Here is a 15487-nt window from a genome sequence, read left to right on the forward strand (position 1 = left end):
GGAATGGGAAGTTATCAGTGTGGAACGCATCCCAGCTAAGCAGCCTTTTTTTTCGTAACTGTCCTTATTTCATAGAATAAGTTTCACACAGCAAAGTAATTGAAAAAGTGAGTGGAATTTCTTATTTTTTATTACTAACCTTTTAAAATAGAATGCATGACTTCAAAAGTATATGGCTGGAATTTGACATGTGTCAAACTAAGTTGTTCAACCCAATTTTAGTTTTTTAGTTGAAAGTCTGACATCGAAGACATTGAATCGCTTAACTAACTCGAAACGCATGCAAACTGTTAAAACCTACTACAAAATGGAGGTTCTGCCACAGCTACATATCGTGCTTTTAGAGGAGATTATGGTTAAAATAATCGTCAAGCAATTTACAAAATTTTGACGAAATTGGTTACAAATATTGTAAGGGCTTCGCATGGTTTCGTTAGTACTGCTGAAAATATCGTTGCTGTAAGTAAAGTGTTTCGCGAAGACCCGAATGTGTCGATTCCTCTTTGTTCTCAGGAATTAAGACTGTCTTACGGCACATTTTGGTGTATTTTGCATTTGGATCTACATTCTACATCCATATAAAGTCCAGCTCACACAACAACTCAAGCAAGCTCACAAAGTATAGTCGTAGATACGTCTAATGGGTGCTTGAAAAACAGACGGTGGACGGCAATTTTTCAAACAAAATATTCTTCAGGGACGAAGCACATTTATCACTCGGTGGGCACGTTAATAAACAAAACTTTTAAGCAAGGGTTTTGGGTTTTGAGAATCCTCAAATAATTGAAGAGAGGCCATTATATCCACAAAAAGTCACGGTTTGTTGCTCTCTTTGTCCCGAAGCTGGGATTGGACCTTACATCTACGAAAACTTCGATGAAACGACTATCAACGTCAATTCGGAGCTTTATAATCATATGATAATCGACTTTTGTTTGCCTGCTATTGAGGAATACAACTTGGAGAATATGAGGTTTTAACAAGACGGTGCCACATGTCGCACAACTCAAGCAAATATGGCTTTATTGCAAGATACATTGCGTGACCGCGTAATTTCTCGTCGTACCGATATTAACTATCTACATCGTGAGCTCTTTCGCAAAGACGAAAGTGGAAACATCATAGTGGAACCGCAGTCAATGCTGAGGATATGGAAGGACCACTTCTGCAGACTGTATAACGTTGACGAAGAACCAAATTCCGCTGTCAGGCAGGATGATCCATTCAATATAGACGACAAAAGCCAACAATCCCGTCCTCCCGACTTAGACGAAGTAAAGATTGCCATATCTAAGTTCAATTCTAATAAGGCCGCTGGAGAGGATGGCTTGAATGCCGAGCTCTTGCCGAGCTCTTTAAAGCAGCTGTAGATAAGTTGGTTAGACTGTATAACGGCGACGAAGAACTGAATCCCGCTGTCAGGCAGGATGACCCATTCGATATAGACGACGAAAGCCAACAATCCCGTCCTCCCGACTTAGACGAAGTAAAGATTGCCATATCTAAGTTGAAGTCTAATAAAGCCGCTGGAGCAGATGGCTTGAATGCCGAGCTCTTTAAAGCAGCTGGAGATAAGTTGGTTAGGAGCATGCACCAACTTATCTGTAAGATATGGTCGGAAGAAAACATGCCCGATGAATGGAACCTCAGTATTGTTTGCCCGATCCTGAAAAAAGGAGACCCTCTAAACTGCACCAACTATAGAGGAATAAGTCTACTTAACATCGCCTATAAAATTTCTCTGCCGTAATATGTGAACGTCTAAAGCCCATCGTCAACAACCTGATAGGTCCTTATCAGTGTGGTTTTAGACCAGGAAAGTCCACAGTTGATCAAATATTCACATTACGGCAGATCCTGGAAAAAACTCAAGAGCACCAAATCGACACCCACCATCTTTTCATCGATTTCAAGGCCGCATATGACAGCATCTACAGGGACGAGCTGTATAGAGCCATGTCTAGTTTTGGCATCCCTGCCAAACTCGTCCGTTTGTGCAGGATGACCATGGAGAATTCACGCTGCTCCATAAAGGTTGGAAACAACTTAACAGAACCTTTTGATGTCAAAAAAGGTTTTAGACAAGGTGATGCGCTGTCATGCGATTTTTTTAACATCGTGCTTGAAAGAATAGTGCAGAGCTCACACGTCAACACTAGAGGCACTATCTTTCAAAAGTCTGTCCAATTACTGGCATATGCTGATGACATTGACATAATCGGAAGAACTCAGCGTGATGTCAATGGGGCTTTTGTGAGTATTGAGGCAGAGGCGGCAAAAATGGGTTTAACGGTTAATGAGGGCAAAACAAAGTACATGCTGTCGTCTAGAAAGGACATACAACACCGACGTTTTGGTCAAAACGTCACAATCGACAGACGTACCTTTGAGGTAGTCAAGGACTTCGTCTACCTAGGCTCCGCTGTAAACGCTGAAAACAACACCAGCGCTGAGATCAAACGCAGAATAACTCTTGCTAACCGCTGTTTCTTTGGACTAAGAAAGCAATTGAGTAGTAATGTCCTCTCTCGAGGGACCAAAGTGTTGTTATATAAGACCCTTATCATCCCCGTCCTGCTATACGGTGCAGAAGCATGGACCATGACAAAAGCGGATGAAAGCACCTTGGGTCGCTTCGAGAGAAAAGTTCTTCGTGTGATCTACGGGCCAGTATGCATCGAAGGGCAGTGGAGGAGAACATGGAACGACGAACTGTACGGGCTGTACAGCGACGTAGACTTAGCAAGAAGAGTAAAAGTCCAACGACTAAGATGGCTGGGTCACGTAGAGCGCATGGAAACCAATGCTCCGGCCCGGAAAGTCTTCGAATCCGCACCCACAGGACAGCGCAGTAGAGGAAGACCGCGGATCAGGTGGCGCGCACAAGTGGAAGGTGACCTCACCCAACTTGGAGCGCGAAACTGGAGACATCTAGCTAGGGACCGAGCTAGATGGAGAAGTTTGTTGGGTGAGGCCCTAGTTCACACAGGACTGTAGCGCCACCTTAAGTAAGTAAGTAAGATAAGTTGGTTAGGAGCATGCACCAACTTATCTGTAAGATATGGTCGGAAGAAAGCATGCCCGATGAATGGAACCTCATCAGTATTGTTTGCCCGATCCTGAAAAAAGGAGACCCTCTTAACTGTACCAACTATATAGCAATCAGTCTACTTAACATCGCCTATAAAATCTTCTCTGCCGTAATATGTGAACGTCTAAAGCCCATCGTCAACAACCTGATAGGTCCTTGTCAGTGTGGTTTTAGACTAGGAAAGTCCACAGCTGATCAAATATTCACATTACGGCAGATCCTGGAAAAAACCCAAGAACACCAAATCGACACCCACTATCTTTTCATCGATTTCAAGGCCGCATATGACAGCATCTACAGGGACGAGCTGTAAAGGGCCATGTCTAGTTTTGGCAACCCTGCCAAACTCGTCCGTTTGTGCAGGATGACCATGGAGAATTGACGCTGCTCCATAAAGTTTGTAAACAACTTAACAGAACATTTTGATGTCAAAAAAGGTTATATACAAGGTGATGCGCTGTCATGTGATTTTTTTAACATCGTGCTTGAGAGAATAGTGCACAGCTCACACGTCAACACTAGAGGCACTTTCTTTCAAAAGTCTGTCTAATTACTGGCATATGCTGATGATATTGACATAATCGGAAGAACCCAGCGTGATGTCAATGGGGCTTTTGTGAGTATTGAGGCAGAGGCGGCAAAAATGGGTTTAACGGTTTATGAAGGCAAAACAAAGTACATGCTGTCGCTAAGAAAGAACATACAACACCGACGTCTTGGTCAAAACGTCACAATCGACAGACGTAACTTTGAGGTAGTCAAGGATTTCGTCTACCTAGGCTCCGCTGTAAACGCAGAAAACAACACCAGCGCTGAGATCAAACGCAGAATAACTCTTGCCAACCGCTGTTTCTTTGGACTAAGAAAGCAATTTAGTAATAAAGTCCTCTCTCGAGGGACCAAAGTGTTGCTATGTAAGACCCTTATCATCCCCGTCCTGCTATACGGTGCAGAAGCATGGACCATGAGAAAAGCGGATGAAAGCACCGCTTCGAGTCGATTCGAGAAAAATATTCTTCGTGTGATCTACGGGCCAGTATGCATCGAAGGGCAGTGGAGGAGAACATGGAACGACGAACTGTACGGGCTGTACAGCGACGTAGACTTAGCCAGAAGGGTAAAAGTCCAACGACTAAGATGGCTGGGTCACGTAGAGCGCATGGAAACCAATGCTCCGGCCCGGAAAGTCTTCGAATCCGCACCCACAGGACAGCGCAGTAGAGGAAGACCGCAAATCAGGTGGCGCGCGCAAGTGGAGGTGACCTCACCCAACTTGGAGCGCGAAACTGGAGATATCTAGCTAGGGACCGAGCTAGATGGAGAAGTTTGTTGGGTGAGGCCCTAGTTCACACAGGACTTCTACCTTAAGTAAGGAAGTATGCAAAAGTCCGTTTTTTTGCAGATAAACATTGAGCTCTTGAGCCCATTATTCGTCAAGGTATGGCTGAGATACCGCAAAATATGAGTCAAAAAGTGGTCAAAAGTTACCTCCATTGGATAACCCTGTATAATTTAAAATTTAATTGAAGTCGCTAAAGACACGCACGAAAAGATATCTCTCTGAAAATCTTTATTTTAGACTCTAGACACCTTTAAACGTTGAGAAATGTCTAAATTTTCAATTCGACAAATCGGACCGATTACAATAAGTTAATATGGGAAGTTATTTAAACGAACTTATTTTAACCCTTTAAAAACATTGAAATATGAAATATTGTATAAAAAATGAGTTCAGAGGAAATTCTAGAGTAGCTGAAGCTCTTTATAGGGAAAGTTCCTATTTGCATCGCTCAGAAAGACGCGTTTTTATACTTGTTCATTATAATTTGTCTGATGAAAGACTGCTTGTCAATAATTTTGGTGGTGTTTAAGAAAGGGGTAGAAGGATCCTCTCTAGGAGGAATTAAAGATATCGCTCGAAATGCAGTTGAAGATGGTTTATCAATTTTAATAAAAGATATTGAACTACGTACTGGCATTGGACATTTTTATTTGTGATTCATTACCAAAGCAGATTGGTTTTTAGACTTCGTCATTAACTCTATGGCTACGTGGTGGGGGATACAAAATTTAAACCTTCTTTTCAGCTATTCTGTCAACCAAAGTTTTACTCTCCATTTAAATATTCTATCCTTATTCTATCATAAAATACTTGTCCTATCTGAAGAAAGATATTTTGATATAAAACATTTTAAAAGCGTAAAGTCTTTAGAAATATTTTTTTCTCAAAAACAAACAAACAAAATACACGCTAGGCAACTTTTTGTTTTCAATCAACAATAATAAAATAATATCCTTCTCTGCTCTTTCCGTGCTTTAAGTTAAGATGCCACAGGACGACATAGCCCCAGCAGTGCTAGCCAGTTTCAGGAACTCAAGACAGCAGGAAAGCGAGCATTTGTTTGTGTTAAATTATAACCGAAGAAGTTTTTTTTTAATGAAAAACTGCACGACATGGAAAAACTTTAGATCTGCCAACAGGATTGCTATTTTTTTTATTTCTTTCGTCCATCTTTATTGTTCTTTTATCTAATATTGTTGAAGTTATTTATTGGTTTGGAATTTTATTTTTGTTTTGCCAAAGTTTATTTTGATTTAATTCTCTCCTCTGCTCCTCTGGTTCTGCTTTCTGAAACGGTCAATATCTCGCTTCAAGATAAAAAAGAGGAGAAGAGATTTGTTGGGAAATAAAATTACTTTCTCTTAAAAATATGCAAATTTGATGGCAGACTTTGTGGAACAATACAAATTGCATTTAAAATAATTGTCTTATTCAACAGCAAGCAAAAACTGTTTGATTGATGCCACGCTTTTGTCTTCTATAGAGTACAACTTTTCCCGAACGAAAAGGACATAAAACATCCTTATCGTCTGATATTGCGAGTGCAAGCAAACGATTAGAGAAACTCTTTACCTTTATCTATACTTCTATACCTACCTCCTATCTCGAAGCTCTAACGGGTTTAACTTCTATAAGCTCATGCGATTTGATGTTCCTCAAAGAGAGTACTTGAAATTGAAACCGTGTATCTCCTTGCACAGCGTATTTGCAATTTCATCCAGCAGAACAGGATACCTAAAGGCACGTCCGTGCGTCGCACGTAGCCTAGCCTAGTTCAGCTTTGCCTAGCTATAGGTGGTCGGTCGTAAATTCAAGTGATTTGTTTGTCGTTTATTGTCTACTTCATATCTCACCAAAGAGTTACGGCAACGCCATTAACCTGCCATGGAGATATCTTGTTTGGTTTCGATTCTCTGACATAATCTATTTGATGTTTCCATTTGACGTTTTCGAAATTAATGACCGACTTGAATTCGCTTTTTATTATCGTTCGTGGTAGTTATACCTCAATAAGTAAAGTATTATTATCACTGACCACACCACACCACACAACCTTTTCAATTCTCCTCTCTATTCAAGAAATGACACACTTTAGGATAGGACACCGAACCGAAATTTTGAACAAGGCTATAAGCAGAGCTATATACGAGTAGAGGTAGGTCCTTATTGCATTTTCGTATATGAGTTGAGTATAGAGATTTGAAATGACAGGGGTATTGGCGGTGTCGTGGTCGCTTCAAACTATTATTTAAATGGGTTTCTAGTGTGAAGCCATTTATTCATTTCGAACCATTTCTGTCCGAGGAGGGTGGTGGGGGAAATGATTTATGAGCAAATAGCCTTTCTATAGCCTGTAGCCAGCCACATCGACCGACTATCGTGGTGCATGGTATATCGTTTCGTACGTCTTGATTTGATATATTTTCAAATTTAGATGGGCTTCAGCACTTAGCTGGTGCATTTGTATATCAGTATGGATATGGGGTGTAATCCAGTCAAAATTTTGATAAAGATCCGTATAGTCCTGGCAATGGGAATTCAAGAGCAAAGTGAATTCAATTACACTTGGAAAAATCATTTTAAAATAACCGTCAAAAAAAAAGTTAAAATTGAGCATTCAGTCCCAAGGGCTATTTGAGTTTTTATTGTATTTCAGTCCTAGATCGTAAAATCTATTTAAGAGCTTAACAAGTGTTCAGTGAAGATAGTTTTTATAGGGGTTTCGTCTTTAACATAATAAGTTTTCAAAATCATTGTGCCAAGGCACAGTGTAAGCATTATGAAAGGCAGAAAGGTAGAGAGGGTTTGAAATCAGGAGTCGGTGAACATTGGTTTTGAATTTCGGAATATTGGTATGACTGGAAAAGACATAACGTGAAACAAATACTCCACATTCAAGAAGTACGGCTAAGGAACGAATCTCTGTACTTGAAAGTACAACCGCAGTATACTGATAATCATTTCTGGTGGCCAAATTATTAAGTTTGAAGTGTCTTGACGGGAGGAATGCAACTGACTATTTTTTTTGAGCATAATCCTTTCAGATAAAGTTAAAAACCATGAGACCAGATCTCTTAAGACGGTTCTTAAGCGATACAAATGATTTAACGATGCTATCATCACCATTTTATTTGTGACTACAAACATGCGTAAGTCCATGGATAAATCAATATCAAAATGGGAGATAGACTTAGTATCCTTAGTAAAACCAACAATTTTGGCGACATCGCGTATGTGATCCTTCCTCAAGAAGTGGAAGAATTCGAATTTTGAGTCTCTTAAATGCAAGTGCCACTTATGTATACTGTCAAAGGTTGAAAGTTAAGTTGTAACTACTAGGTTTGTGACTTATTTAATCCAACTCTAATATAATGATCTTATCATGCATTTAAACTAAAAATCCACTTCCGAAGAGCACGACTGTAAATCTTTAAGCGAATATGAAAAGGCAGGGTGGATCACGAAGTCATTAATAAATATGAGAAAAAGTGTCGGAGACAGAACAGAGCCCTGTGGCATATCAGCATTTATTTTGTGTGTTTTCAGACTTTAACCAATCTAGATCCAACACTTCTATTATTGAAGGCTCTAAAATGCAATTTCGAATCAAAGGAAGGAGGGATTCGTCTTAGCCGTAGGCACACATTTACGTTAAAAGAGCTTGATGCCAAACTCTATCAAATCTATCAATCAAAAGCGCAATAATCTTATTTTCTTCAAAATGTTGTATAGATTTACTTCATTGTTTAGTGTCATTAACCATGAGTTCATCAGTGGACCTATTGCTACGAAAGCCGTACTGCCGACCATTTAAAAAGGGTTCGGTTTTAATGCTTTAAGGTTGAAAGTATTTAATTTAAATGATGGATGGGAACAAATGTTATCAAGTGTCACTATGAAATTTGAACTAAATTTTTTTTGACAGGGTTACAAAAGCTGCAAAAGCTTTATAAGCTTCTACAAAAAATGAGGAAATAAGAAGGAATCTGAAATTTTTCTAAACTTTAAAAACTTGATAAAAATTCGTACAGTGTATACTCTGAAATCGTGGCATAATGGTTAGCAAAAACAACCCAAAGCCCCATCACAAACCATCGCTATGAAGTGTTGATTTACAGAAAACCACAGTAAGCAATAAATTGCATTGGCTTTTCCAACTGAAATCTTCCTCGAAAATACCCACATTCTGCCCCCTTTAACCATGTAAGTAAGTAAGTAGGTTTGCTTCCATATGCATGCATATAAATACGAGCATAGACACAGATACCGTAATGCACGCGCAATGTGTGGAACAATTGGATTTGTTAATGCATTTTGCGCATGTGACCTAAGCAATTATACGAGCCAAAACGATAATGTATTTGACCGTAACAAATTTTCGGCTATGTATAATCCCAAACCATAGAATTCAGGTCCATATATGCAAGACCAAGTAAAGGACTTTGGTTATACCCACTATATACACTATCCCTGTAATATCACTATCCTGGCTTGGGTTTCGTTCAAGTGTGAGATCGAACGGAAGGATTATGGTAGGCCTACATGTTGGCATTCATTGTTATTGTTGTTTTAGTGTTGTTGTATCCTATCCAAGTTTTCAACCTGATAACAACTAGCTAACATATAATTCCATTGCTCACGGAATGAGATGCGATGCGGGTGCGGGTGTGGTGCACCTAGGCTGGCCTAAATAACAATGGATGAAATTTGTGCACAATTTGAAGGTGGAACTCTGAGATTTCATGTTAATATGCAATGAACATGGGTATTTGCGTTAAGATAAAGGAATTCTAATCCATAAACTATAGAATTATAACGAACTCAGCATTTTCTGTATACAAGCTCGGAGCTACATACCTTGAGGCAGGTGCTTTTTAGTTCAATATTTTACGCAATTGTGATTTCTAGGAAGCTTAACTATGTAGGTTTGCAAGTTCAAGACAAGTTAGGAAGATATAAAAGTAACTTTAAGTGATTTAAAATATTGGAAACACTTATGTGTTCCTTCCGCAAGTACTCTTTGCAAATGTAAGTCATTTTAATCAGAGTCCAATTTGTCACTAATTTTTAACTTTCTATAGGATCTTATTCAAATTGGTCAGATTTGATTTTAACATTTGTTGACGTTGTAAGTTCCCAAGAGTCTAAATAAGAGATTTTTAGAAAGATGTCTGTGGTTGTGTATGTTCGTAGGTCGCCATTAACAGCTCAAGAATCCGTAGGGATAATGACTTCAAATAAAAACTGTTGGTAATTTTAAGCAAATCTTTCAGAAAAATTAAACTGACAACTTTTTTTTACCAAAACACGAAAACCTACAAAAACAACAAAAATTTTATAATAAATGGTTTTCGAATCAAGTATTAGAATAACTAGGAAATATATTGACTTCAAATTATTTATCTCACACAAAATATTGTCATGAATATTTTTTAAAGTTTTAAGCACGACAAATCGACAGGAGGGATGGAAAATTATCAGTGTGGGTCGCATCACAGCTTCTTTTTTTTTAAATAAATCTTGCAGTATATTTCAAAAAGTCTTAAAATGTTGGCTTCTTATGTTTAAAAAGTTGCTCATTTGTAGGTCTACACAAATGACTTAAAATGACCCCATAAAAAGTAATAAAAATACATTGAGTTACACGAAAAAGGGTAGAAGTTAACAGAACTACTTATGGCAAAAAGTTGTTATTACTAATTTTTCAATACATAAAAGGTGTGCCACCTGGTTGTAACCAAATTTCGTCCTAACTGATTAATTTTTACAAGCGAAAATCGGTGCCGTGAAATTCAGCAAAGTTAAGAGTAGGGCTCTTCGATAAAAATAAATGTACGGATTATGACGAGAAAGTAATTCAGCTTACATATTATTCAAAAAGCATTATTGGGACTTTTTCCTTCTTTCGGAGCTTCATCCCCAAAACCATTCATATGCGCAACAACCATCTTCCCTTCATCTTCCCCAGACTTAAACAAAAATGATCAAGATTCTCTGGAGACTTAAGAGGAATAGTTGAGAGGCCACATTACTCTCCAAAAAATGAGACCTATAGCCTGTACAAATATCTAGCAGAAGATTAGTTTCTTGAGTTTTGTTTAATGTTTTAAATTATACATATTTTTGTTGCTATGAAATATAAAAATTTAACACCGTTTATGGCTCCTAAATGCTGAAGAAAATGCAGTGCAATTACTTGAACTTAAGTGGAAAATGATTAAATTTTTCACGAGAGATTATTAAAATTTTGACAGAGCGTTACCAAAAGAATGTTCCAAACGAATGTTATTAAACTCTTTGAAAAATGCAACGACAGTGCAGAAAAACAACTATCGAAAGGATATTTCCAAATTATTTTTTTTTTCTTGTTATTTGTCTTTTTTATTTTTTATTGATAACAATGAGTACAGATACAATTTATAATAAATTTTCAAGTAAAAAGTGAATTTCTTTTATTATCTCTTATTGTTAATTTCTTCATTGCATTGTTTTCTAATTCATATTTGCAATTTGCTTAATACATGTATGTAGCTATTAAATGTTCGTCCTCCATTAATATGTTGTCGTTTTCTGCATTTAAATTTAATTAAATTAAATATATTTAATTTTTGCCTGAAGCTACCAAAAATACCAAACCTTGAAGTAAATTTATTTTCACTTCGTGTCACATGAAAATGGACAAGCTTTTTTCGTTTTTTTTTACGATATTTTTCGAAGAAAGAAAAATAAATGAAAGAAGTATTTATTAAGCTTATGTTGCAAACAAAAATGTTTGTGTCGCATGGATCTAAATTTACCTGTAAGACCAAATCTTAACGAATCTTATCTTTTATGTAAATACTCGTTTTATTGAATGGATTAAAATAAGTTTTAATAATGTGCTGCCTTCTAAGTTCTGAATTACTTCAAGTTCCTGTGGTGTATTTATTCATGGAGTGCTGTCAGAAAATTGAGATAAATTTGGGCACGAGATCGTTTTATGGCTTCAATAATCTCTTCGGTTTTTTAGTTTTTCCATCCTCCTTAGAAGACTTTTCTTGAAATCCATCTCCATACGTTTTCATGATGTTCAGGTCAGGAGAATATGGGGGATATGATATAATAGGTTCAAATTTTGGCCCTGAATATTGGCATTAGTTGTCCGTGCGGTATGTATTGGTGCAATAACTTGTTAGAAAGCCCATCCTTGGCCACCAAATAATTCAAGCTCGTTCCAGAATCGACTTATAAATGATTGCCGTCATTTTAGAGCTTTGAAAATCCGGCTCGCGGTCCCGTAATAGGTGATTACTCCTCATACCATTACACCACCTCTTTTTCTGTGCCGTTTTTCAAGATAGGTTTATTATTTTCTTAAATCATAGAAATAAAAGCTATATCCATCAGTTCCGTTCAAATTAATTTTCTTTTTTTTTTCATCGAAAAGACGACGCACGGCAGCCCAGCTCGATTCTTTAGCTCTTGCGTGCAGTATTCAATGTAGTTTTTTCTTAATTTTTTATTATTATACAGGGTGTCTCGTAAGTAATTGATAACCCTGAAATGCCGCATAGTAGACCTTATGACCGTCCTGAAAACTGATAAAAAAGTGCTATCCCAACCACAAGAAAAGTTTTATGCATTTTTTTGTTCAGTTCATTATTTTTTTTCTTGCTTTACATTTTTGAATACCACGACTACAAGTGAATGAGTTCCATCATTTTTTTTTGCAGGAATATTCTTCAAAAATTTAAATGCCATTTTATAAATAAAAAAATCTTTTAATTTTCAAATTTTATTTTTTAAAATCGTTAGAGCGGTTTTTTTTAAAATTAATTTTGTATATATGTATACATTCTTTTAATTTTGTTCTTAAAACATGTTTGGTATGCAGTTGTTTAGTGATTGTAAATATACGCTATACATTTGAATTTCATTAAAAACTGTTGAGCCGTTTTTGAGATGTAGAATTTTGAAAAAAAAATTCAATATTTTTTTAAAAATAAAAAATTAAACTTTTGTTAATCAGATATTGTTAAGACGATATAAGAGCTTATTCAAAAAAAAATTATTGAAATCAGTTAATAAGTTGCTGAGAAAATTAAAAAACAAAATAACGGTTCTATGAGCGGTACCTTTTCTTAGCAAAACAATGTTGTTTTTTTCTTATTAAATGAAGCCAAGTTGCAAAATAAAATTTTAGAGAAAATTAAAAAAAATCTATTGTTTTTTTTGAGAAAATTCGAATTTTCGTTTTTTGACCAAACAAATTGTATGGGGACCACTGTACATTTTAATCTTAAAAAAAAAATTTAAAAAAAGCCTAACGCGAATCTGCTCAAAACCTTAACTTCCAAGTTTTGACACTTTTATCAATAATGCATTCGGCCCTAGAAGTTGAAAGCCTGGATTTATCATAACGACAACATCGTAGAAACAGCCAATAAATCAAAAATCTGCTATGTTCAACGCTTGGTATTATTTTCACGTTTATTGTGCTAATTTTCAAAAATTTAGTTTTTGCTAAATTTACTCTAGTATTGCAGATGTTTACCAATAACTTGCTATTGACTCTAGATATAATAATAAGTCATACCATTTTGAAATCTGCATTTAACGCGCATATTTTTAAAATAGTTGGCCACTCAGGTATTCATGCATTTTTTTGTATACCAGCTATGATTTAACTTTTTCAAAAATTATTTGTTTTCACATTTTGCATTGAAATCCAACGTTAAATAATTTTTTTTTTCTCTAAGAAGTGCAACAGTTATAATAATTTTTTTCTAGTTATGTGTTGGCACAAGTAATGTTAAATATTCCTGCAAAAAAAATGATGGAATTCATTCACTTGTAGTCGTGGTATTCAAAAATGTAAAGTAAGAAAAAAATAATGCACTGAAAAAAAATGCATAAAACTTTTCTTGTGGTTGGGATAGCACTTTTTTTTATCAGTTTTCAGGACGGATATAAAGTTTACTATGCGGCATTTCAGGGTTATCCATTACTTAAGGGACACCCTGTATATGGCATTTGTATCACCCGAGCAACAGTCAATCTAATATCATTTATGATTTGACATTTGAACTACTTCTGATTTTGCTGACTAAAAAACGGATGGTTTCGCCAAGATCGCGGTAAGCTCGAATTTGGCCACTGCCCCCTTGGTTAGACCCTTATTTCTACCCATACTACTTAAATTTATCAAATTTATTCTGGTACTGAGCTCCCAAACAATCAGAATATCCTGTCACCGGATTTAAAACACGCTGATTGGTAAATTTAGATTCTGTCCCTATTCATGTGACACAAAAAAACAGGTACTTTCTATGACCTTCTTTGGAAAAACCGCCAAAAAGCTTTTTTTATTAACTTAATCCAAAATGTTTGCTTGTAATATAAACTTAATACATACCTCATTAATTCCTCATTTGGCTTTTTTCCAAAAAAAAAAAAATATCACACATTTTTATTTGACATATTAGTTGCCCTTAAAAATACCCATACAATGTTCAATTAAATTTCTAGGTTTTGCATTACTATTATGCAATTTTTTTTAATTACAGAGGATGTGTTTCTTTTAGGGGAAATTAACAAAGGTTCTAATGGATACCCACGATCAACTGCAAAATGTTGGGTAGTGTTTTTATAACGAACTGTTTTTATTTATCCAAAAGCAAATATAGTTATGAGTCGTGTACCACCGTAACTGGCGTTAATTTTCATTATTCTCATTCTTTGATCCGATATCTTAAAAAATATTGATTAAAAGATTTTCATTTTATTCTTTTAGTATTACTTACAACCATTCCTGTTATTATAGATGGTTTGTTCTCCTTCTTTGTAAATAAAAATGTCTGCCATCTATATGAACCCAACGACTTAGTTAATATTTTATGAATACAAATTTGTAATTTATTGTTTTTGTTGATATCCTTTTTATAATTCACCTTCTGGTATTGAACATTTTTCATAGACCTTTTCTTTTTTTTTAGACTTTTCGTTTTCTTGTAAAGATCTTTTCATAACTTGACTTGCAAAATATTTTTTGTTTTCGAAGCTATTCATTATTATTTTGTTTCTAAATTTTTCTCAGGAACTCATGAACCGATTTCAATAATTTTTCTCTGCGCAAGCTCTTATATTGTCCTAATATAATTTGATGATCAAAAATTTCGTAATTTTTTGTTGATTAAAAAAAATTATTTTATTTCAAATTTCAATATTTTGAAACAGGGTCAACAACATGTTTTCACTAGAATCAAATGAAAAATTGTATATTGATAAGTTCTTAAAAACTTCTTACTTCAAATATTTATAAACAACATCTAAAAAAAATAATTTAAAAAATCGCTATAAGGATTGTTAATAAGAAAATTGAGCAATTAAGTTTTTTTGTGGAAATTTAAATAACGTTTAAATTTTCTAAGACAAATTAAATTTGCAGGTATATTTTTAAATCTAAAATTATGGGTTCTATTTTACAATAGACTCTTTTTATATAGGGGCCTTATTGTGTGGGGGTGAGCTTCATGCTTAATTTTCAATCCTTCTTGAACAAAATAGTCACCAAATTTTTACATTATCAACTTTCAAACCATAGACAAAAAAAATCAAAATTTTTCATGCAGCTAAAAAAACATATAGCTTCTCACTTGACATATTATTTATTACAACAAATAAGAACATTATAAAGGTAAAAAAAAGACTTAACCGTTGATAGATTTTGACCTAGCAAATTCGTTTTCCCAATTGTATTTACAATTTTAACATTTTTTACTTTTATTACATCTTTGTTTAAATACACAAATTTGTTTTATAACTTTTTAAATACAACTAATCTGATTTCTCCATAAAAACAGGAATTGTCATTCATATGCCAGGGTTTTGAATTTAAAAAAAAAAATCACCCCTCCTTGTTTGCTATGCATATTACACACTGACAACATAGGATGATAAAAAATTTATCCATAATTGGAAATCTTGGATATTGAACCGTTGTCCTATAACTTCTACCCCCACTCGTAGATATCTAAAATAAAATCTCACTGTGGTGTGACAACGCAAGGATACAT

Source organism: Eupeodes corollae, chromosome 3, assembly GCF_945859685.1.
Source record: "Eupeodes corollae chromosome 3, idEupCoro1.1, whole genome shotgun sequence".
Taxonomy (NCBI): domain Eukaryota; kingdom Metazoa; phylum Arthropoda; class Insecta; order Diptera; family Syrphidae; genus Eupeodes; species Eupeodes corollae.